The sequence below is a fragment of the Nelumbo nucifera genome, chromosome 3 (assembly GCF_055504915.1).
Source record: "Nelumbo nucifera cultivar China Antique chromosome 3, China Antique-T2T, whole genome shotgun sequence".
NCBI lineage: Eukaryota > Viridiplantae > Streptophyta > Magnoliopsida > Proteales > Nelumbonaceae > Nelumbo > Nelumbo nucifera.
This window is the reverse complement of record NC_142651.1, coordinates 55,087,200-55,111,355: the sequence shown is the minus strand read 5'-3', so window position 1 is coordinate 55,111,355 and position 24,156 is coordinate 55,087,200. Positions and strand designations below refer to the sequence as shown.

Sequence of the window (24,156 nt, the reverse complement as noted above, 5' to 3'; positions counted from 1 at the left end):
ATCATGTCCTTTTGCTTACTTATGTATTTCGTTGGTCATGTCAACCACTATGCTTTGACCCACGTAAGAAATTTTATTGATCATGTTATCCTCTATGCTTTGATCCACGTAAGAAATTTTATTGATCATGTCAGCCTCAATGCTTTGACCCGCATTAGAAAATTCCGTTGGTCATGTTAGCCTCTATGCTTTGACCCGCGTCAGAAATTCTGTTGGTCATGTTAGCCTCTATGCTTTGACCCCCGTTAGAAATCCTATCGGTCATGTAGCCTCTATGATTTGACTTGCGTCAGAAAATTTCGTTAGTTATGTCAGCCTCTATGCTTTGACCTATGTTAAAAAATTCCATTGGTCATGTCAGCTTCTATACTTTGACCCGGGTCAAAAATTCCATTGGTTATATCAGCCTCTATGCTTTGACCTGCATCAGAAAATTCCATTGGTCATGTCTGCCTTTATACTTTGACCCACGTCAGAAATTTCGTTGGTCATGTCAACCTTTATGCTTTGACTTGCGTTAGAAATTCCATTGGTCATGTTAGCCTTTATGCTTTAACCCATGTCAGAAATTCCTTTGGTCATGTCAGCCTCTATGCTTTGACCCGCGTCATAAAATTCGATGGTTATGTCAGCCTCTATGCTTTGACCCATGTCAGAAATTCCATTGGTCATGTTAGCTTCTATGCTTTAACCTACGTAAAAAATTCCGTTGGTCATGTCAACCTGTATGCTTTGACCCGCATCAGAAAATTCGTTGGTCATGTCAACCTATATGCTTTGACCCATGTCAGAAATCTCGTCGGTCATGTCAACCTCTATGCTTTGACCAACGTCAGAAATCCCGTTGATCATATCAATATCTATGCTTTGACCCACGTAAGAAAATTCCGTTGGTCTTGTCAGCCTCGATGCTTTGACCCGAGTCAGAAATTCCGTTGGTCATGTTGGCCTCTATGCTTTGACCCATGTCAGAAATTCCTGTTAATCATGTCAGCCTCTATGCTTTGTTTGACCTATGTCAGAAATCCCATTTGAAAGTCTCATTTCTTTGACTAGAACTAGTATTTTAATTGAGTAAATAGAAATGATATAAATGATAATATAAAGGGTAAATTTCTTAAACTATCCCTATTGTTTAGCGTATTGACAGGCGGTACCCTTACTGCTTCGCTATTGTCTTGCGATACCCTTAAGTTTTTTGACAATTGTCTAAGTCCTTCCCTGCCATTACTTGACCGTCGGGTCCCATTTGCATGTGACACCACATGATTGATAAATTTGTCCATAATTCCCAAACTACCATTTTACGATCAAAAATACCCATTTGGTCTTAGTTCCCATAGAACCCATCTTCTCTAGCACTGATAACCCTGCATTTTGATGCCTTAAGGGCATCAATTCAGAGGTATTTTCGGCCTTAGAGTAGTCAAAGTGCACCATTTTCCTAGTTAAAATCAATTATGTGACCTTTGAGGGTCTGTGCAAATTATGTAGAAAACTGGGAAGTTTTAATGGCTGAAATGCAATTTTTGGGAAGCTGGTGTGAAGTCCAACAGAGATAGGGGGTGTTTTTGTAAATAACTAAGAACAGGAGGGTGCCTCCTATCTGCTAAACCCAGTTGGCGTCCATCCTACTATATCACCATGCTCCCCTATCATTAGAAAACCCTAGGGAGCCTTTTTAACCTAATCTTTCCCTCCTTATCTAACCTTAGCCACCCCAGATGCAAAATCTCCATCATCCACTCCTTCTAATTTCCACCATCCATTTTAGGGCTCTCCTTTGTAGCTTCTAAACCCTAGGGTGCCACCTATTCTGCTAATCCTCACCATTCAATCTCAGCCACTCCCTCCATCCTCTATCTCAACCATTCAATCTAGGGCACCACATATTCTTTTAATCTTAACCCTCCAACCCTAGATGTTCTAATCTACACCCTCCATTTTTGGGCGCCCAAATCTCAACCCTACATAATATTGGGTGCCCTCTCCTTCCATTTTCAGCCATAGGATCACCCCAAAACCATCTTTTCCATCCATTAGAAACCCTAGGGCATCCTTAACTTTGCTAAATCGCAGTTGTCGCCCCCCATCTTCCTCCCTATTTCCAGTTGTGTCCACCATTCTCTATAAAAAGGGTCTTAGGGGCCCTGTAGATCGGGTTGGTCAATTCACCCAAGTAAGAAGGAAGGCTGATCTTGAGAAGTTCAAGGGTAGAGGAAGAGGAGGATGCGTAGGCAAGAGGAGGGGTTCCTACTTGCAGTTCGCTAACACCACTACTGCCACCTCTTGATTTGAATCCCAACCATTTTTTCTTCAGTTTTCTTCCTGCAAATTTTACTTTTATTAGATTTAATTTGTACTTTATTTATTTTTTGTAGACCTGAAATTCGGCCAGGTAAGATGGAAGGCCTAGCTCGAGAAGTTCGAAGGTCGAAGGAGAGATCCGGAGACTGCTAATAAGATTCTTAGAAATTTTTATTTCGTTCATTTTATTTATTTGTTTCTGTTATTTATTTATTTTTATGCGCTTGTTATTCTTAATACTGTTTGAATTTGGTTTTAATGAATTTCAATTTTTAATTAATTAATTTTATATTTCTACAACTCCCCTTTGTGTTCTCTCTCCCAGATCTAAGTACGTAGTTATTTTTTCCCTGCTTCCCTGTGGATATGACTCGTTCTCATCACTTTATTGCGTTAGTAGTTGTTTGAAAATTGGAATAAAATTATAAATGTTTAAACTGGTGTTCCGAAGTGTTTAACGACGCACTTCCGGACACACCTTGCACCAATGTTCATTCCAATGGTAGCATCTAATGGGCCATTTTATCATCCTCGTCGCCATTCTTTCTCTTCCATTTACCCTCCCTTCTTCAGTCATTGTTTATCATCTTCTTGATGAGAACAGTAAATACACAACAACTGTAGTTTTTCAATGTTTTTGCCTATTTTCGATGTACATCTCACCAGTAAACCCCCATCATTGTTGTTATTTTTCCCTGTTTCTTATTTGAAACCATCATTAGGATGACAACTCCTCTCTTGAGGTACTTCAGCCACTCCCACTATTTTGCTTTTATGTCAAAACCTAACCCTAGAGCTGTCAAAACCTAACCAGATCTCCACTTAGATCTGAAGTCCCAAAGCTCGTTAGGTTTATTAATCTGAAGTCCTAAACCAGATCTCTATTTTTTTGCAACTGGAAGATGGTCCCTGAAACATTGACAAATGGGTTTTCAATTGGAAATCCTCTGCCTCCACCAAGATCTGAACTCCCAAAGCTCTTTAGGTTTATTAATTTGTTTTTCTTTTTTGTTTTTTTTTTTCAATTGGAAGATGATCCCTGAAACAATTGTTACCCACCTCCAAAATGGTAGTTGCGGCGATGAGAGTCTCTCATGAATCTAGATAAGGAGTTAGAGAATTCGTTGCTGAGATTGTTAGCATGGGTCGGCTGCGTCACCAGAATTTGGTACAGCTCTTGGGCTATTGCCGGTGTAAAGAAGAGCTCTTACTGTTGTACGATTACATGCCAAATGAAAGTCTAGACAAGTTGCTCTTCAACCAACCAGAAACCACACTGAATTGGGGTCGAAGATTTTGAATCATCAAAGGAGTAGCGTCTGCGCTATTTTATCTGCACGAAGGATGGGAGCAGGTCGTTGTTCACAGAGATGTCAAGTCCAGCAATGTCTTATTAGATAGTGAATTTAATGGAAGGTTGGGAGATTTTGGGCTTGCAAGACTATACGATCATGGAACCGATCCCAAAACTACCCGTGTGGTAGGGACTCTAGGTTACCTTGCACCAGAGATTACTAAAACCAGCAAGGCATCATCGAGTACAAATGTTTTCAGTTTTGATGCTTTTAGAAGAACAATCTTTGGTTCTTTAAATGGTTTTAAAGAGTGGTGTTTCAAGAGCTGAAATTGTAGATTTTAGCTTGTTTGGTTGGGTTCTCATTGCTAAAGCAGGAGAACCTGGCAACTTTAATGAAATAATCTCTGCCAGAAAGAAGAGATGGAGGTGGCGTGAGGATGGAACCGGGGGTTGCTCTGAGAAATCCTTTCTCTCGTCCATTCAGGGGATGTAGACACACTTGTGTGGATTACAGGTGACAGTGGGAGAAGACGCAGACAAGAAGGCCGGGAAAGGTTTCACAACAATGGCAGATCGGAGGAGTGTGTTCAGATCCCTCATTAAGGAAGGGTTCGATCTGAGTAAGAGTTAACAGAAGTGTAAAAATGTAAAATCAACTTTTCCGTCTTGATTTAACGATGATGACAATTGTCAAAAAACTTAAGGGCACCGCAAGACAGTAGCTAAACAGTAAGGGTACCACGTGTCATTACACAATTGTCTGAAACTCTGTAACAATTATTTCACATTGTGTTATGTCTAAAAGTAGTTATGGTATATCAATTTCATGAACTCTATTGAAACTCGAAATATGTTTTTAAAATCTTTTAAAATGTTGTAAAACAAACTAAAGAGTATTTGTTGGTGTTTTGTGATTATGCTTCGCAAGAATTTTGAACCTTTTGTCCTACCTAGTCTTGGTGATTGATCTTTTTATCTTTAACATGGTTTTCTTTGCGACCAATGTGTCTTGATTCTGTAAGGTTTCTGATGCCTAGGAGGGGTCACTTTGCCAAAAGTAATTGATTTTCACATTTTTATTGCTGATTTTTATGTATTTTCTTTCTTTTACGGAAAATGTACCCTAACTCCGAAGGTTCTTGATACCTAGGAAGGGTCACCTTGCTAAGAATAAAATGGCCTAAACATGATGAAACGGTGCTGCAGAGGAATTCCTTTTTGTCTCAATCCTCCTTTATCGTCTCACTCCTCTTCCAAGCCTACCCTTCGCAAAAATCTTTGTGTGCATCTTCTGGTCTTTGTTGTTTCGTAGATTCCTACCTCACAACAAAGAATGGTAGTTGTCAACACCTGATTTTTGCTTGGTTCACTGCCAAAACCCCAATTCACCCCAAATTCTTGATTAGATCCTTCCAATCTCTCTAAAACACCCAAAAACCTAAAAACCCGAGTTTCACCCCGAGAGCCCTTAGATCCACTATTAAACATGCATGATACTTATCCGATGGCCCTGATCGACCCTCACTTACACCTCAACCATTAGATCAAGCACAACCATCAGACCCAGGACCTCCCAAAATACATATCCATAAAATTTTAACTAAAAATTCCTTTATTTACTCCCTCATCAAATCCAAGATTCCATTTCAACCTTTCTTGTTAGCTTAAACACTCAAAACCCAAATTCCCTTGATCTTAACACATCCAAATCGATCAAACCATACCATTAAACTTTGAATACATAAAAACACCTACCCATAAAGTTTTAACCCCAGATTCCCTCATTTACCCCACCATCAAACCAAGATTCCATTTCGGAATATCCCATTGACCCAAATTCCCACAATTTAGACCTCCCTAGACCAATCAGACATTGCCATCAAGCCCATATGTTCTAAAATACCTACCTGTGAAATTTTAGCCCAACATACCCTTGTTTGCCCCTCGATCATACAAAGATTCCGTTTCGAAGCTCTTAATTAACCGAATCAAGGCCTTTTCAGATCTGCCCCATCCAAACACATTTTACTCAATCTGTCCCTACCAATCACCTCAGGTTGTCCAATAGCCTCACCCTACAAAATCAGATTTCAAAACACTGTTGAAATTCATTGCCGTCCGTTTAGGTTTCCATTAGAAAGAGTGTAAACCCTATCATTCACTTTGTCCGACAGAGGGGCCGATTCTATCGTTACGATCACCAACATCGGTGATTTCTTAGATTGTCCCAACATACCTAGGGTTTGACCCGGATATCACTGATTGGCATGTCAAAGACAATCGAATCCAACACCTAGTGTAGTAACATAATCAAATTTAGGGGTTATGTGTAACTTTCCAGTTTTGTCTATTAATCTCCAAGGTCCAACACATAACTGGAAAGTGATCTGGGTTCAATGTTTCATCCAAACACACATTGCATGTGCTTTGGGTAGAACTTTAGCAGCTGAGACAAGCTGCCCCAACTTCTTTGGCAACACATTAGTGTCAGTCTTGGCAGGATAAACTTCCCAAGTCTATCCAACAGCTGAGAACATTTTAAACTAAAATGAGTTTCATAAATGTCCAGTTTAAGGGGTAAGTTCACAAAAACATACCAATATCAACATGAAACAATAATGTGCTTTTATTCATTTACAATAAATGTATTTGTACATCGATCTGATTGGAGATTAGGGCATACATTATCTAACATGAACTCAATGATTGATCTAAATGTTACAGGTCTGAACCAATGATTGGCTTGCTTGTTTATTGATTTGAACCCTATGCTGAACCCAATGATTAAACTAGGTGTTACAAGTCTGAACCCAAACCCTAGACATGTTTGTGACAGGTTTGAACCCAGAGGTAGACCTTTTTGTTAGTGGATTGAACCCCAAGGTAGACTTGTTTATTGTAGGTCTAAACTAGTGATTGACCTATTTGTTAGATGGTCTGAACCTAATGCCTTTACATGTTTGTTATAGGTTTAAACCTAGAGATAGGCATGTCGGACTGAACCCAGAGCTCGACCTATTTATTACAATTATGAAACAAATATTGACTTGTTTGTTACATGCTTAAACCTAAACCCTCGACATGTTTGCGACAGGTCTAAACCTGCTTGATCAATGCCTAATCCTAAAATATATGTTTATTATGGGTCTGGACTAATTTGGTCGATGTGTGAGCCAAATTTGTAGAAAAAAATCATAATGCATGCCCTGCTAGGTATTATTCACACCATCTGGATATTATAGGCCTGAACCTATTTGGTTAATGCCTTAATTAAATTTGTAGAAAAAAATCATAATGCATGCTCTACTGAGTATTATTCAGACAAACTAGATATTGAACCACATAGTTGAACCAATTGATACATTCAAGGGGTCAGACCATTAACACACCATCTTAGAATGGGTGAATTGGTGTTCTCAGACTTGGACAGTCTTCCTAATCTTTTAGTGGGTGTTCTCAATGATTGTCGCACCTGGTTAATGGCTAGACATTCAAGTCTAAAATCAAAATTAAGATGAACCAAATAGAAAACATGGGCAATAGTTCACTCTCATTCTTCATTTTATGTGCACTATTCTGAGTTGAAGCCCAACTCTAGGTGTGGGTGTGCATTTTTTACTGGTTTATGCAAGGTGCAACCTAAATTAAGCTAACACCCAAGAAAAGAGATGATCCATCACCAATCTTATATTTTCTTTGGTCACTCTCTTGAAGGACTACATGGTATGGGAGACGCTTCCATGTATTTAATACCTGATTTAAGCTGCATATAGTTCAAAGGAGAACACACTTTTTTTGTGCAAAGCATGCATACTAGTGATGTAAAGGACAACACCACCAACCAGATGTTATTTGTAGTGGTAAAGTCTTAGTGCCAATACATAATTAACTAGCACAATAACCCAAAAGATGTTATTTGTAGTAAAGAATGTTCTAATCAGTTTGGACCATCAATTTAAGATGATATTTGCATGTATGTACTTTTTTACTGAATTTGCACATATTTACTTAATTTGGTATTGTGTGTTCATGTAACATATTTGAATTCCTATTTTTTTGAGAAGACTTCAGATTGCTGAGTTATGACGCTCATATCCTAGAACCATGTTTCCTTTACTTCAATACATCTTCTCCTTGACTATTAAAAGGATTCATATTACCTAAATTTAGAAGACTATAAAACATTGAGGTACTCCTTATAAAGGATCTCTAGCATCAATTGAAATGAATGAATGGAATAATCAATTTGATTGCATTCACTTGACTACTACTATAATGAATGGAATGATGAAATAGGATTCCTATAGCTGATCCCATAGAGTTAGGACCAGAAAACATTAACACTCTATCCGTTTGATGATGTAAAAAAGTAAAGCCAATCACCTGATTGATTGACTTGAAAGCTAAACGTCCAAGAATTCACCAAGAATAAGATTTTCAAAAAGATAAACTATTTTAGTTCCTGTAAGGTTGTATAAGAAAGGTGTTGAAGCAAACAATCATATTAGAGTTTATTACCAATTTATTCTTGACCTACTTGTGGTATGCTACTGGTGTGTCCCCACCTGCGTTCATGTATTACAAGATAATTGGAAAATACTTCTAATTTAAATCCTCATTCCAGGTCTAAAGTCTAAAATTTATTGGTGGTAAAGATAGGGTGTTCTACATGTTTTGTCATTCTTTGAAATAAACCTAGTTAAGGTGGTAAGATATGATATAGTAGGCAGAAACTTTGTCTTCTTATCTTCAGATTGTGCCATTAATTTGAATTCACAGAAATTTCAACAATGTTGTAGAAAAGCATTCGTTGTCAAACTAGTAAAGAAAATGAAACAAATTTGCATTCACCATTCTTCATTAATTTCCTCCTTCATTCAGGACATGAAGCACCCTGACATATCATTTGTAATAAAACTTTTTACATTATAACTTTACCAAGTGACAGTAGTTCTACATGGATGTTACTTTCTTGTTAAGTGTAATTCTGGTAATCATAAATTACTCTTTGCAACATTTCCACCAAAATGTGTCAATAGTGTTGGTTTACACTTTCAGAGAAGTTTGACTAGTAGGATCTAACTGGACAGTCTATAGTTCATATTCTCTATCCTGCCAGTTATTAATAACTGGTTTGAAGTCCCAAAATGATTAGTTCCTCATGGATCTTCCAGTAGTCAAGGTTTCCATGTTTTCATGGTTGAATATGTTTTGACATTTGGTAGAACTAGGAATGATTTTCAGAACATAGTATTTATGAATCAAGTCATTCAATCTATCAGATAAATAATGTAAGTTTCAATTCGTTTTGATGGGGCTAAATCCATAGTTAAGCTGATAGCTTAAGTAGAATGAAGGCCGATAAGTTTGGTTTAGCAAAATTGGGGTTTACAAGGGCCGAGTGCCAATATATAACAGTTAATTAACTTATGGTCTTTGTGAGTGGGTGTGTACAAGCATTGGTTAGCAGCTATTTGAGTTTCTTAAATTTTAGTACTTTTCTAATTTGTTTGCATAATTGATATTTTATTATTTATGATTTTGATTCAGATTTATTTACAATTGTTTTCATCCTTTGTGCAGGATTTAACCTTCGTTCGAATATTTATATTTTATTTGTAATTGATGTTTTGATTTTTTGTATTTAACTTCAAATGAAGAGAAAATAACTTATTTGAATCAAATTATAACTTTGTTTAATAATTTAAAACAAAGGACAAAATTCCAGATTATTTTGGCTGGTGGAAAAAATTAAAGTAGGATCTTTAGTGACATTTGTGATTGCTGCTGCTATATGTTCTTTTGCCGCCATATTGGAGATCTTTAACGGCAGTCAATGAGTGCCGCTAAAACTCTAATTCTAGTGGCAGTTTTGAGAGTTTTACCAACGGTCGGAAAAACTGCCGCTAGAAAAAATCGCATGGTATCATATACTAGTAGATATTAACGACGAACTGATGGTAAAGGGTAACTTTGTCCATTATTCATACTTTAAGTAATCATGCAAACAATAGGTAAGTCATTGTCTATTTGCTAAACCAGGTTGCCCCAAAGGTTAGCCTCTCTCTCTCTTTCTCTGTCTCTTGTCTTGGATTTCAAATGGGTTGGGCCAGGCCTGAAAGTAGGCCAGTATACATTCTTGAGACTTCTTGAGAGTTGAGCCCATCCATTTATGAAAATGGACCTAGGCCCATAAATTCAGAAGGCAAAGTCCTAAAGGTGGGGATTTTTGCTCTCCCACAGGCCACAGTTAAGATAATGATCGGATGGTAATAGGCTTACCTAAAAAGAATCCAAATAAGATTAACAGTCAAAGATTTCTTCAGAAAGGAGTGGGACCACCGATGCCATTTGGTCCCCAGTCCATACTAGTTAAATATCATGAATCATCATCCATGGTACACAGTGACACAGGCGATATAGGATCAGTTGTTTATAATATCTCATGCAGTAGCTTATCGAAGGGCTTGTTCTCCCACAACGGCTTCAGTCTTCAGTTCTACTTCTAAACAACGAGCCACTCCCCAAAAGTCACACCCTCTCTAATGGCGTCTCAGAGCAGAAAAGGAGGAAAAAATCGCAGCGGCCAGGAAGGTGTGCTTGCTAGGGTTACGAACACAATATCTCAATCATCCATCGTCCAGCAAGGAAAACTAGTGGCGTCTGATGCAGCTTTCGTAACGAAGAAGCTTCTGAAGAGCACTGGGAAAGCAGCTTGGATTGCAGGAACGACGTTTCTGATCCTGGTGGTTCCTCTCATCATTGAGATGGATCGAGAGCAGCAGATGAATGAGCTCGAGATGCAGCAGGCAAGCTTGCTCGGTACCCCACCTGTGGCGCCTCAGAAATGATGAATAATAGCAGGTGCTCAGGTTAGAGATTTTTCCTTGTTCTCCCTTTCGGTAGGGGTTTGTTTTCCATTTCGTGTTTCAAGGGTTTAGTTCAGGTTCCTGTGCTGGGATGGTTAGGCTTTGGGGTTTTACGGGTTTTTGATGTTCCTGTAATTTGATATAATGCAAGGTGTTGGCCCTATTTTAGGGTTTTTGTTTTCCGGGTTAAAGTGGATGTAACACCTTTACTTTTCATGTTAAATCGATTTAGTGATTGCTTTAGCTGCTAGTCAAGAGCACGTTGCACTTTATAAAACTGAGCTTCTATACTATTCAATAAAATCACAAACTGGTTAACAAGCCAAATTTGAGGTTGGGATTGAATTTGTCTTGTGATAACGTGAAGGAATTGGCTTTGAACTTCGAATTCCGGAAGCTCGAAGAAAAGTATTCGATCCTCAAGCAATATTTATACATTTCTTCTCGTCTCTAATGCCAATCCGATAGATAACAATCAAACTTTGCACCACATGATTCTTTTGTGGACCTTTTATAGACAGGACCTATCTAAGTTTTGTTTTAATAGTAACTTCCTTTTAGTTTATTTTGCATATATGGCTCGTTGAAGGTTCATGGTTAATTCTTCAATTTGTTCTTTTCCTATTCCAATCAATTTAACGTCCAGCCTGATTTGAAAATCTGTTAGTCTAGATGGTATGACAATCAACTGAACGGATGTAATGACAAAGGTTCAAGCTACAACTACCCATAAAAAAGGCTCAAGAAGTTACATCTCATCTTTCTTGTTTGCTTGAGATACATCCCTTGCATTGTAACCATGTAATTGATGTGACAGCGTTTGTATATGTTCAACCTTGAGATCAGTTTGGAGTATGTTTAATCCAGTTGCCAATATAAGACTTGGATACCTAGTGTAATGATTGAAGATTTCTAATGGCATACATCTACCACCCCAAAGTTTTCTATATGTCATGCGTTTTGTTTTTTGTTTGTTTCTTATTCGTTTGCTTTTTTTTTTTCCAACTATTGTCCTTAACATTATTTTGGTCATACAGAAGCAGGTTAATGATTTGAATGTATCAGCACTACATGCAATTTTAAGGCTACATGTCATTTCCACCCACTAAGAATCATCTAATGATCTAAATTAACTGTCCTGTGTATCCATGTATAGGGGATGGTGATGGGTGTCCATGTTTACCTTGTAAGGATTGTGATAAGACAATTCTCTCAAGTTACTGTATGTTTTTTTCTATTTTATCTGCCCTTACTTTTTTATATCAGTAACAAGATCAACATGGATTCTAATAATAGCATGAAAATAAAAACAGCAAAACAAAGGAGCAGATAGTAGTTTTTTAAAAGGCATCCCTAGGTCCAAAGACAAAGCGCATTTTAAGACCTGCACCTGACTTGAACCCAGGCACATCCCCTCTCAAAAGCAAATGTGCCTTGTTCCTCAGTCCAGCTGTGTGCCTTTTTCAAAAATGTTTTTTTTTTTGTTTGACATCTTTGTCTTGGTTTATCAACTTCTAAGTTACCCTTTCTTTTTATGTTTGTGAACTAATAATGGTCTATTAGCTATTAAAATAAACAAAAATAATGACCCTTCAAATACCTAAAACATTAGTTCCTGCAAATGGGATCTCAAATTGCAAAATTTCCACTAATGAAGCAATGACAATACAACTAATATTAACTATCAAATAACAATACAACTAATCTGGTCCTTAATCCTAAAATAGAATGTTTTGAGTATGCAGGTAAAACTTAGGTCAGGAACACAACTGCAATAGCCCTTATAGGGCCTATCTCCTTGGTTTAGGAATGTTAGATGTTGAACATCACACCAACTTTTTGAAGTAATGTAACTAGGTGATAAATTAATATACTGAAAGCCTCACATGCTTGAATCGTTGACGACTTGAAGCACTTTGTCATTTATTTATTTTTTAAGGTAAGCACTTTGGTATGTTCTACATATGTTTGCTTTCACTCCCACAGTTTCACTTTTATTATGTTGTATATGTTATGATTATATATTTTAATTTGAGCAAATAGGCTTTTTAAAACATCTAATTTCTTTTAAAATTCAGGTTTGTAGTTTTATGTGTCACTATTTTTTTTTTCAAATGTTTCTAAAAACTGTCTTGCTTAAATAAGGCATGTGTTTTGCCTTGCATCTTGTGCTTAGGGCACTAGAAGGCCCCTGTGCTTGGTGAAGAGAAAAGTAACTCATTAAACTGACCCAGGGAGAGCTCTCTGTTCATTCCAATACAAAGATAATTTGAAAGGGCTGAACCTAGTACAAAACAATCTTGCCACCCCTCCTGGTCAAGGAATCGTAGTTCATTATCTGATTTTCAGAACCAGTTGAAAAAGATGTTGCCACGAATGACCTGACCTAGGTGCCACACAGCCATAGTTGTCAAGGCGACTAACAATTTTCCATGATTGCCACAAAGAGTTGCTCAAAAGATTTTGTACAAGGTGTTTGCTTAATTGTTTAAGTGCCTGCCTAGGTGTTGGGGCTGGTGCTTAGGCATCCAAAATGGTTTGGTGGACACTTTATACTATTTTAATATTAGATGGCTTATTGTCTTAAGATACACTTTCTGCACTACAACATTTTTTTATGAGTCTTGCTGCACTGTAACACTACTAATATAACACTTAACCTATTTTTTATTTCAGTGCTAAAACAGGAGCTGCACCAATTTCTTTTTTGCTAATTTTTTTATACTAAAATAGGGTGGGATTTTGGTGCTAAAATGGGCACTCTGCTCCCTTTTTTTTTATTTATCCACGTTAAAATAGGTGGATTTTGGTATAAAATAGGTGGGGTTCTGCCCCTTCCTTTTGTTGTTTATTTTCTGCTCTATTTTGGCAGTGAAGCAGGGGTTCCTGCCCCTTTATTTATTTTTTTGGCTAGACATTTCATGTTATGATGATCCATATCAGTGGTAAAGACCCCATGTCATGGACTTCAAGGTGTTTCCTGGTTGTTGTTGTTGTTTCTTTTTTAATTTAATTGCTTTTGTTAAATTCTTATTATCATATTGCAATGTAATTTGAAATTAATATATTTAAATGGCTGTCTTCTCATGAATATGATGATTTTCTATGTTTTAATATGAAATCTCTAGTCACTTGATGAGTATTACTGCTAATTGTCGTTGTAGATAATTGCTTCTTATTATGCAAAAAAGGAAATACTTTTATCAGCAACAGAAATTTCATTCATTAATTAAAGAAGTTGACATTACAATTTAATGCTGGAGACGGTTCCAGCTGCCCATTACATCTAGCCCATATTACAATTTTGCATAAAACAACCATTCCCTCTAAACCCCTTGATTTTCCAGGACATCAGCCAATTCATTTGCAATTCTTTTGGCTCATCTGAATGTAGCTTCCAGCTCTTTAGCTAAATTACCAATCTCCCTTCAAATATTCCTGTACATCCAAGCAGCAGAGTTGTTGCAGCTCATCCAAGAGAAAACTTACTTTGAGTCACCTTCCACCTCCACCTGCTTCAGTCCATGTTGTTTTGCCAGTCTCAGCCCTTGTAAAAGATATAGAACCTCAGCTTTTAGTGAATCTACATGTGCAATTGGCCCTTAATACATTGCCACAAAGAGCTTCCATCAATGTTCAGCTTTATTCTATTGTGTGAGGGAAGTTTCCATTTCCAAGAATAACCATGGCCTTTACACATGAGGACTTTTCCACCACTTCCCAGGTTCTCAGAATGTCATCTACCAAAAACACTTTGAATATCTTCATTATTTTCACCCAATGTGTCACTTTCACCTTTATGCCGTCTATTATGTCTTATTTTTTCTATACTTTTTGCAGATCCACCCATTTCTTTCTTCCCAAATGAGCCATATTAGAGCTGCTCTCACTGCCCTCCACATTATTCTTCCTCTGTTTTTAGGCTGCCTTATGAATCCTGGGCTGAAGAAACCAGCCACATCTTGAGGATTTAGGGATTGATTTAGGACTTGGGGATTTATATTTTCAAAACTCATTGGCTAGGTGGCATCTAGGTTTCTAGGTGCTCCCTGGTCACCTAGCTTTGCCTTGGTGCCTACCTAGGCAACAAAGCAAATTTCATTGGTGACTTTCTTGAAAGCCATGTCTTATGTAAAAAGGGTACCCATCTAGGTAGGTGTCTAGACAGTAAATGCCCACATAGGCAATAAGACATCCTGCCTAGATGACAAAATTCACAAGGTATCCACCTTATTGTAACTGCCACTTTATATTAATATTCTATTCCTACGTGTCTTGAATTCTTAATACATCCTTATATTATCTATACTGTTAATGCTTTGTTTAGGAACTTTATATTAAAACATAAAAGATCCAAGCACTCGGCCGTTTGTTCTTTCCCCTTTTTGTTTCTCTTTTTTATTTTATTAGTATAAAATTATAGCCATCTTTAGTTAATAATTTTTTTGACATGGTATTGTTCTATTAAATACTTATTATGTTATAGTGTTGTGTTTGGAATATTAAAATTTATTAATTTAAAATGCCATTGTCTTTTAGATATGATGATTTGCTTTGTTCTGAGAGGAAAATTGATCTTTATTAGTAAATAGGTGTTGCTATTTTTTTCAACTCATGCATGCTGATTGGTATGTAAAGACTAGGGAACTAGTATAAAACTTTCTTTTTTCTAATAAAGGCAACTGGGTACTCCATTGTTAATTAGAATTGCCTTGATGTCTTGACAACTATGCCAATTATCTAGCTTCCTTGATACAATGACGAAAAAGAAAACAGCCTTTCCCCACCATTCATCAAACCAACTCCACTGCTGATGAGTCTGCTCTACCCCCATTCTGCGTGAACGTTAAGATTGTATCAGTTGCAAGCTTTCGCATGGAGTAGGGATGACAACTCTGCTCGAATTGAATCTCCAAAGCTAACTGAGAGCTTCTAGGATTTCTCCCTCATGACTCTTGAATATGGCTCCAACTGCCGATTGCCCCATATTTTCCAACGAGCAGTTGTCAAAGTTAAGCTTTGTTACTCCTTGGGGTAGAGGAGACCAAATCTAAGGAACAATATACTCGGATATGGAAGAGGAAGGTGCACATTACCACATTTTAACTATATCATCTGGATTGAAATCTCTGAACTCCTTTCTACTGTGGACCCGGTGAGCTACCCTAATATTTATATGATCTATTAGGTTTTCAGGTGTCTGCTCTGTTCCACTGCGGACTCTAGCTTTCCTATCTTTTCAAAATCAACCATAATACAGTTAATCTCAAGCTTGCTGCATTTTTCCTCTAGATATTATACGAGGGCAAAATAATAGATCTTCAAATAGTGCTGGAATCTCCTGCCTTGTCCAGTTCTTACTTTAATTGAGCAAAGATTCTCACTGCCTTCTTTATTTTCTACGACTTGGAGTGATATGTTGCCGATATTTTTCTTATTTGATGTAGCAAAATTTCCAGGGAAACAGGGAAAATGATTTATCATTTTGTTGAGTAACAGAGAAAATAACTAAACTAGAGCCAATGCATTTGTCAAAATTATAAAGCAGACCCACTATGCATCATAATTAGGCTGATTGGGTTTTGGTGGATGATTTTCCTGGTGTTGAAACTGCAATTTACTGTGTTCTTCCGTTGATGTTTTACTTGAGTTTCTTTAACGCGTTTTTCATAGCTGATGACAATTTACCTTGATATTATGACTCAATATAGGTGATCGGAGTTGTGCAATGACTTGTTCAAAACGTCTATGTTGAGAACTTTTTTTTTTTTTTTTTTATCTTTTTGCAGACATTTTTTTTAACAGGGTTCTTCCACCATTACATACTACCATTTGCATAACCTACCTCTTTTGGAGCAAAGCTTAGAGCCTGAATGCCTGATTCTCCACTTCAGCCTTTTCTTTCCCTGGTCTCTTTCTAGGTTTTGCTGATAAAGAATTTTTAACTCACTTTCAGTTTTTGTTTTATCTTTGCATATTATGTTGAGGTTGATTTGCTCTTACAAGAGGTGGTCACCTACTCACCTTGCCAATTGAGCTAGTTGGCACCTTTAATTCGCAATACTGTTAACCTTAATAACCCATCTGGGCAAAGCCTAGATGCACACAGCCCACTCTGGAATAGTGGTATAGAAGCAGGTCGGGGCATATATTATCAGAGCTGGGCTGGTATGTGAGTGTGGGCCTGTCCGGAACCCAGGTAGCTCAAATTTCCAATAGACCTGTTAAAACGTAGCTTGGCAGTTGGCCTAATACATATTGGTTTTCAGGGTCATCGATACCTCTAACTACGAAGGGTTAGGTGATTTCAATATTAATAACTGATATTACATGCCTACTGACAAATTAGTAATTACCAAACCAAAAAAATAAAAAAAATAGTTTAAATACTCGCCATATGCAAATTTTGTGAATCGATAATATGATACTTTGAACTTTGTTTATACTTTATATCAAACAAAAACTAAAACAAGAAAATGTAGAGGGAAAATTCATCATCATCGTCATCATCTAAGAAAGGGTAAATTGTAGAATATTAGAATTTCCCTGTTCTTTGGGTGGTGTTACACCCATCTGTGTCTTAGTTGTGATGGGTATAAACACCAATTCCAAGGCTGGAATTCACTGTTTTACATTGACCAACTTTGAGTGCAAAAGTTTGCATCAATATTTTGGATGCAAACTTTGCTCTCAATTTGAATACAAACATGTCTTGGAAATTGGAATCCATGTTTACTGTCATTTTCAATACACAATGCATTCTATCCACACCTGCAAAATTGAACAAAAGTGCATATATGTCCCCAACTAGTGTTTGCACCCCTCCTAAATAGAGCCTTAGTATTCCCCGGTATAGTTGATTTCAATGTCTATTTCAGAAATCAAAATCACTAAAATGGAAACTAATTTCCATCTCTGTAAATCCCATTATGTGTGCTTTGTTGATGTAATATATATGAGGAGCACTTTAGAAATGGAAGAATTTGTTCAGGTTAAAGAACTAAAGCAGTGATATTTCCTTCATGTGATTAAAACTTCGTAAATAACCACCTAAAATTACCAATAATCTCCACATGTACAACTCCCCTGCAAGAACCTATGATATCTGTTGACATCTCTCACAACAATCTCCCTATCTATCACCTTACTCATATACTTGAAAGCTTCGTGACAGTCCCTGCAAATCCTGAGATTTTTCACCACCCTCAGGGCCTTCCCCGGTGGTGCCGCCCCAACCACCAACCCAAACGCCACAGCCAACTTTTCACTGTGATACCAGAGTGCCGCCCTCTTCTCTGCTGCTTCCACCTCGTGCAACATTGCATCCGAAACCTCCACATACCCCAATTTCCTAATCTCCTCCATTAGTTCTGCCAGTTTGGCGTAAATCTCTGCTGTTCTCTCATGCCTCCTGTCACCTGATAAAAACACATGAACTTCCCCACGAACCTCAATCCAGCTCCGACCACCCTCCTTCCTCACCCTTCTATCTTTCATCAACTTCCACACTTCAGCTACCTCAGCCCACCTTCCCGCAGTTGCATGGACATTTGCAAGAATCACATATGCAGAGTCATCTCGTGGGTCGTGCTCCAAGAGTCGCCGTCCCATGGTCCAAGCCATGTCAACTGCACCATGGACCGCACAGGCTGAAAGCAGGGCTCGCCAAACTGCAGCATCAGGCTTGAATGGCATGGTCATGGCCAGGCGCTCGGCATCCTCTAGCTGGCCTGCTCGAGCCATTGCACCAACCACACATGTATAATGCTCGAGTCCTGGTTCCACCCCGTAATCTGACTTCATGCAACTAATCCACTGTTGTGCCTCGAGCACCGACCCCACATTGCAGCACGCAGTTAGGATCGCAAGGAAGCTATATTCGTCAGCAACAAGACCCTGATCCTTCATCCCGTTAAATAGCTCAAGCACCGACTTCTTGTCCCCCTGCTGTGCATAACCAGCCATCATTGCATTCCATAAGACGATGTTCGCATCGGGCAACATTCCGTCAAAGACGCGCTGTGCATCCATAACAAGACCCGATTTTCCATACCCATCAACCAAAGAAGTCCCAACAACAAGATTCAACTCAAGGCCAGTAACAACCGCATGAGCGTGAATTATTCTACATTGTTCAAGCGCGGCAGCCTCTGCGGCCGCACGAAGTGCGCCAGATACGCTATACATAGTAGACACAACGCCTGCAGATTTCATGTCAGCGAAGACGGATAACGCATCGATGCATCGAGAATTCTGCGCGAGGCCCACAATGATTGCAGAATAACAGACTTCATCTCTTTGGGGAATTCTGTCGAACACTTTTCTAGCATCCGCAGGAAGCCGGCATTTCGAATAGAAGCGGACGAGAGCAGATCCGGCAAATGGGAGGTGAGAGAGGGAGAGTTTGAGAGAGAGGGAATGTAGTTGGAGGCCGAAGGGAAGGCAAGGGAGGGAAGCGCACGTTTTGAGGAGGGAAGCTAAAGTCCTCTGGTTGGGTAGGACAGGACGACGAAGCATGGATATGAAGTGCTGAAGGGAGCATAGGGTGTTTCCATGCGCAGAAATCAAGGCCGTCCATGAGACGACGTTGGGTGATTCGATCAGATGGAAGAGACGCAGAGCGTCGGATAGGAGGTCTGATTTGGAGTATAGAGTGATGAGACTGTTGTAGAGCGAGGGATCACCGTTGGCAGTTTTGAATCTTTTGATGGTGTAGGCGTGGATGCAGCGTGGGTCTGGTTTGATGTCTCCCCCGCGCATGATAGAGTTAGAGGTAATGGGCGGTGGTTTGCTCGTCGTTAGGGGACTTCTCGACTCGAGTGCCTGTCATCTGTTAAGAGCAAGACTTGCGAGTTATGAGAACTGAAGAGTCGGGACGTAGGTGTCGGGTCGAACTCCGCGCCGAACCCGGATAACAATGAGCGGGGGCTACTTTGGACTGTCCAACTAGGGGTGTAAACGGAGCGAATTCGAATCGAGAATCAGGCTTGGTTTGAATTCGAAACCGATTAAATAGATGCATATTCAAATTCGTCTAAATAATCGAATATTCGAATTTGATTCGATTTTTAAATACATTTTTAATGAAGGGGAAGAAGAAGAAATCTGGTTTGAAGTTTTTTTCATTTCCTATCGATCTAATATTCAAAAAACAAAGAAAAAAAAATTATTATTTTTTTTTTGAATCATAGCCATCTATTTGATATTGCTGCAACAAGTGTCAGCTCAATGGACCAAAAGAAATAAAGAATAAAAAAACACTTGTATGTAAAAAATAAAAAACAATTAATGAAGAAAGGGATTAAAACTTACAAGTTACAATGGACCAAAAGAAAAGAAGCTACGAAGAAAAAATGTTGTAGGGTAAGAACCGAGGAAGAAGAAAGATGAATAGTAAATTAAAAGTGATTGAAATGAAAAGTACAAAATAATTAATGAGATGCATGCATTTTGATAAAAAAATATTAAAATATTATTTTGTTTGTTCCAAAAATCATCATAACATTTGCATCGGTTCAATTGTTTTATTATTAAAATATAACAAGTATTAAACTATTATTTTATTTGGTCGAAAATCATCATAGCGTCTCTGTCTCCATTCAATTCTTTATTATTAAAATAATATTATAAAAGAAATTTTTCCAAAAGTCATCGTTCATTGTACTCCAACAAAATAATATATTAACATATATCGATATATACGTATAATATATATTATCGAATTGGATCGTCTCCTCCAAATTCGATTAGATTATATTAAATTTTGAATTCGAATTCAAATTTTTGAATACCGTTTACACCCCCTATGCCCAATTTGCTACAACAGAAGCAGATTCAAATCAAGAACACATTGGATCACTTGAGGAGAATATCCCTTCAAGAGTAAAAGTCCATAGGCAGGCAAAGATTGTCGCTCTCACAGAAGGACAAAAAAAAGGAACATATGGCCTATCATTTCCGCAAAGAATGCTAAGGCCATGTTTGGTTCATTATTCTAGGCCTCATTTTTTTAATTCTTGCTCATTGTAGGCAAGAATGGGCAATAATGAATAACATTAGAATGTTTGGTTACAAAATTCTTGCCATAACCATATTTTTTTAGAATGAAAAATCAGTCCCATAACACAAAAATTGAGTAGCTTACAACATGAAAAATGAGTTTGGCTTCGGCTAGAGCAAAACCGGTTCTAACAGCCTTTACAACCTTATGTTGGGAATATCTCCATACTTGTATGATTTATTTCATGGGAGATATTTCCAATGCAAGGTTGCAAGGGACTGTTAGAATGATGTGAGCACCGACTTGCCTTGACAGAAGCTGAACTCATGGGAAATAATCATGTCCAATCTTGCTCATTTTCATTCTTTGGGGAGACTTTGCCTACAAAACTGTTGCCATAGATGTTTATTTTTGTGAAAGCACTTTTATAAAAGTACTTTTATAGAAGCACTTTTATAAATGTACTTTTACATGAAAGCACTTTTATAAAAAGACTTACTAAAGCACTTTCATGAAGGTATTTTTATGAAAACACTTTTATAAAAACACTTTTATGGAAGCACTTTTATGAAAGTACTTTTATAAAAGCACTTTTCGAAAGTAGTTTTATAAAAGTACTTTACTAAAGCACTTTTGTGAGTACTTTTATTAAAATACTTTTATAAAAGCATTTTTACGAAAGTACTTTTATAAAAGCATTTTTATGGAAGTACTTTATGAAAGTACTTTTACGGAAGTACTTTAATAAAAGCACTTTTACGAAAGTACTTTTATAAAAAACACTTTTACGAAAATACTTTTACAAAACATCTATGCCAAGTGATAAACACTTTCTAATTCATTTTTAAGAAAAAAAGTGTTTAATTCATAGCAATATTTTCTCATTCAGCCTATTTTTGCCCATTCTTGTCCATTTTAGAATTTCGTCTTAGGTAAGAATTAGAATTAAACCAAACATGGTCTAAAAGTTACTTCAAAATATAAGCTATTTTTATGGAGGTTAGTTTGGGGGTTTGTTATCACCAAAAGAAACTCTTTGAATAGGGCTTAGTTGATGAAGATACTTTGATAGGCTATTGGAATGATTTCGTTTTCCCCGTCCAAGAAAATGCCAAGTTAAATATGTACTAATGCATGGAATCAATTGGACATCCATAAGGAGTAGAGCTGAAACTTAGGTTGTGTTAGCCGAAACCTAGGTTGGGCTATTAGGTTGAAGTTTGGGCTAGGATTAGGGTTGAGGTATTGGGAAACCTGACTAATCTGAACATAAAATGCCCTCATATTTGTATGTACAATTATTATGGATACCATACATGCATATATTTTATATGTATGAATGTAGGCAAATGCAATGGTGTAGAAATTGCATTGAACAACAAAAATTGTGAACTAATAATAAAGTGAGATGTCAAAATTCACATTTTTAACATTATTAAAATTTGTAGGGTATGTTTGGCAAATAAGTACTTATTTCATAAGTTCTTATTTTTGAGTACTTATTAGTGTTTAGAAGGTCTTTTCTCAAACCACTTATACTTATTTTAAGTATCTATCTGTGTTGCAGTGTTTGGTGAGTCATTTATCCCGTAAGTACTTATAGTTGTGGAAAAGACAATTATAGACATAACTTAACAAAACCATATATTGGATAAACACAAAGATAAATAAAAAATAAATAAATATGTATCCCATAACCGAATTTGTTTCCATGTTCAATGCAACATCAATGTGAGGAAGAGAGGAGGGAAAGCGAAAAAAGGGAGTAGGAAAGCAAAAAAAGGGAGAGAGAGAGAGAGAGAGAGAGAGAGAGAGGTGGTGGTGGTGGTTTGGAAAAGAGTCAATTATGACGGAAGGGGGAGAAGAAAAAGAAGAAGAATACCCTTGTTAGTTAACTACTTAGATCAATATGCTTTGACTAATAGACATAGTCGAATACTAGGCTTGACTATCATTGGTAGTCAACTACTAACACTAGCCTTGGTTGTCACATGTAGTTAGCTACTTCCTTATGGGTAGTTGACTAATAATTATGCCCACTTTAGAAATTTTGTGTAAGCGACTCATTAGGTTTGGGAGTCGACTTCATAAGCCTCATCACTTAGAAATTTCATAGTTACGCTAAGTACACAATTTGGTTGTCACATGTAGTTAGCTACTTCCTTATGGGTAGTTGATTAATAATTATGCCCACTTTAGAAATTTTGTGTAAGCGACTCATTAGGCTTGGGAGTCGACTTCATAAGCCTCATCACTTAGAAATTTCATAGTTACGCTAAGTACACAATTTAGGGAAAGCCTAGTCATTTAACCATGGTCTCTAAGGTTTTGGTTATACCAACAAAGGTCAATTAAGCCCAATGTTGTGAATCTTGGAAAAGAATTTGTCCTATCATTTGATACAACCTACTCCTCTTTGCCTTGAACCATTAGTGATCTCAATAATTTTTCTTCAGCTCAAACTTAGGAAACACTTAATACAACTACAAAATTTTTACATAAATGTTAGCATTCTCAATGAGTTTGTAATCATCAAAACATATAGCGCCAACAATTTTTCCTTTTTTATGGTGAAAAACCATTGATTAAAAAATAATAACATTTAAAAGCTTCTCATAGAGAGTATAGGTTTAACTCCCCTCTGTCATTATGCTATACAATATGGATATAATCACATAGATGCAATAGTAGGAAAATAATCAGCACAAGATAAGAACGTTGACAATACTATTTTGTTATCTCCCCTTGTTTCATGTAAATGATGCATCCCCTTGTTTCAAATATTTCCGCCATTTTTGTTTAGATGATATCATTATCCATAACAATCACACATACTAGCAGATGATATCATTTTTCACATTATCCACAGTAATGACACATACTAGCTTATCATTTTTCGTAGTAATGACACACATTTCTTGCTCTTTTGTTTGGTATTAGCAAAAAAGAGAGTAGAGGAAAAGAATAATTGAGTAATAAACTTAAATCACTCAGATATACGCATTAAGTTGTAAAAAGGTGCATAAATCATTAAACATACAATTTCGTTAAGGCATAGTCTAGGAAGAGTACAAATAAAAATATATGTAGAGCGCAAAACCTTGTATTTTGTATTGTTTTGTATGTATTCATACTATACATATTTGTACAAATAAAAATATGTACAATGCAAATACATACAAAATAATACAAAATACAAGGTTTTGCACTCTACATATTTACATTTGTATTTCTTCCAAACTGAGCCTAAAGTACACTGACCAAACAAAGATAAGTTCAAAAGCATATTAAGGGGTAAAAGAGTTAGAAAACACAAAGACCATCCTAAGGAGTACGACTGGAATAGTATTGATCCATGAAGTTATCAAAAGTTCCAAGAAGATCTTCCATTGACCAGCCTTCTAAAGTAGCCAGTTTGCCATCTACCCGGGTAGTGTGAGCCTCAAATCTGGTGTCCAAGCCAATGAGTCTATCTGATCCTATATATATTTTAGGTGGATCTTCTATGTTTTCCTAGAGTCCTTAGGCTGCGTTTGGAAACAATGCAAATAAGTGTGAATGCAAATATGCAGAGTGTAAAATTGTGTTAGTTTTGTACTCACCTTCTTACCAAACAGACTTTTAGCTGTAATGAATGCAAACATGAATTTCAATAAAGCATTTTCTTTTTTTTTATTAAAAAC

The 24,156-nt window shown here is 37.1% G+C and overlaps 1 pseudogene across 1 annotated transcript; it reads right to left on the bottom strand.

The window, feature by feature from the left end:
• Positions 1–17,405: 17,405 nt before the first annotated feature.
• On the bottom strand, positions 17,406–19,503 carry LOC104600968 (pentatricopeptide repeat-containing protein At4g33170 pseudogene; annotated as a pseudogene). Its single transcript, XR_016084169.1, has one exon. The product of XR_016084169.1 is annotated as a pentatricopeptide repeat-containing protein At4g33170 pseudogene (transcript).
• Positions 19,504–24,156: the final 4,653 nt, after the last annotated feature.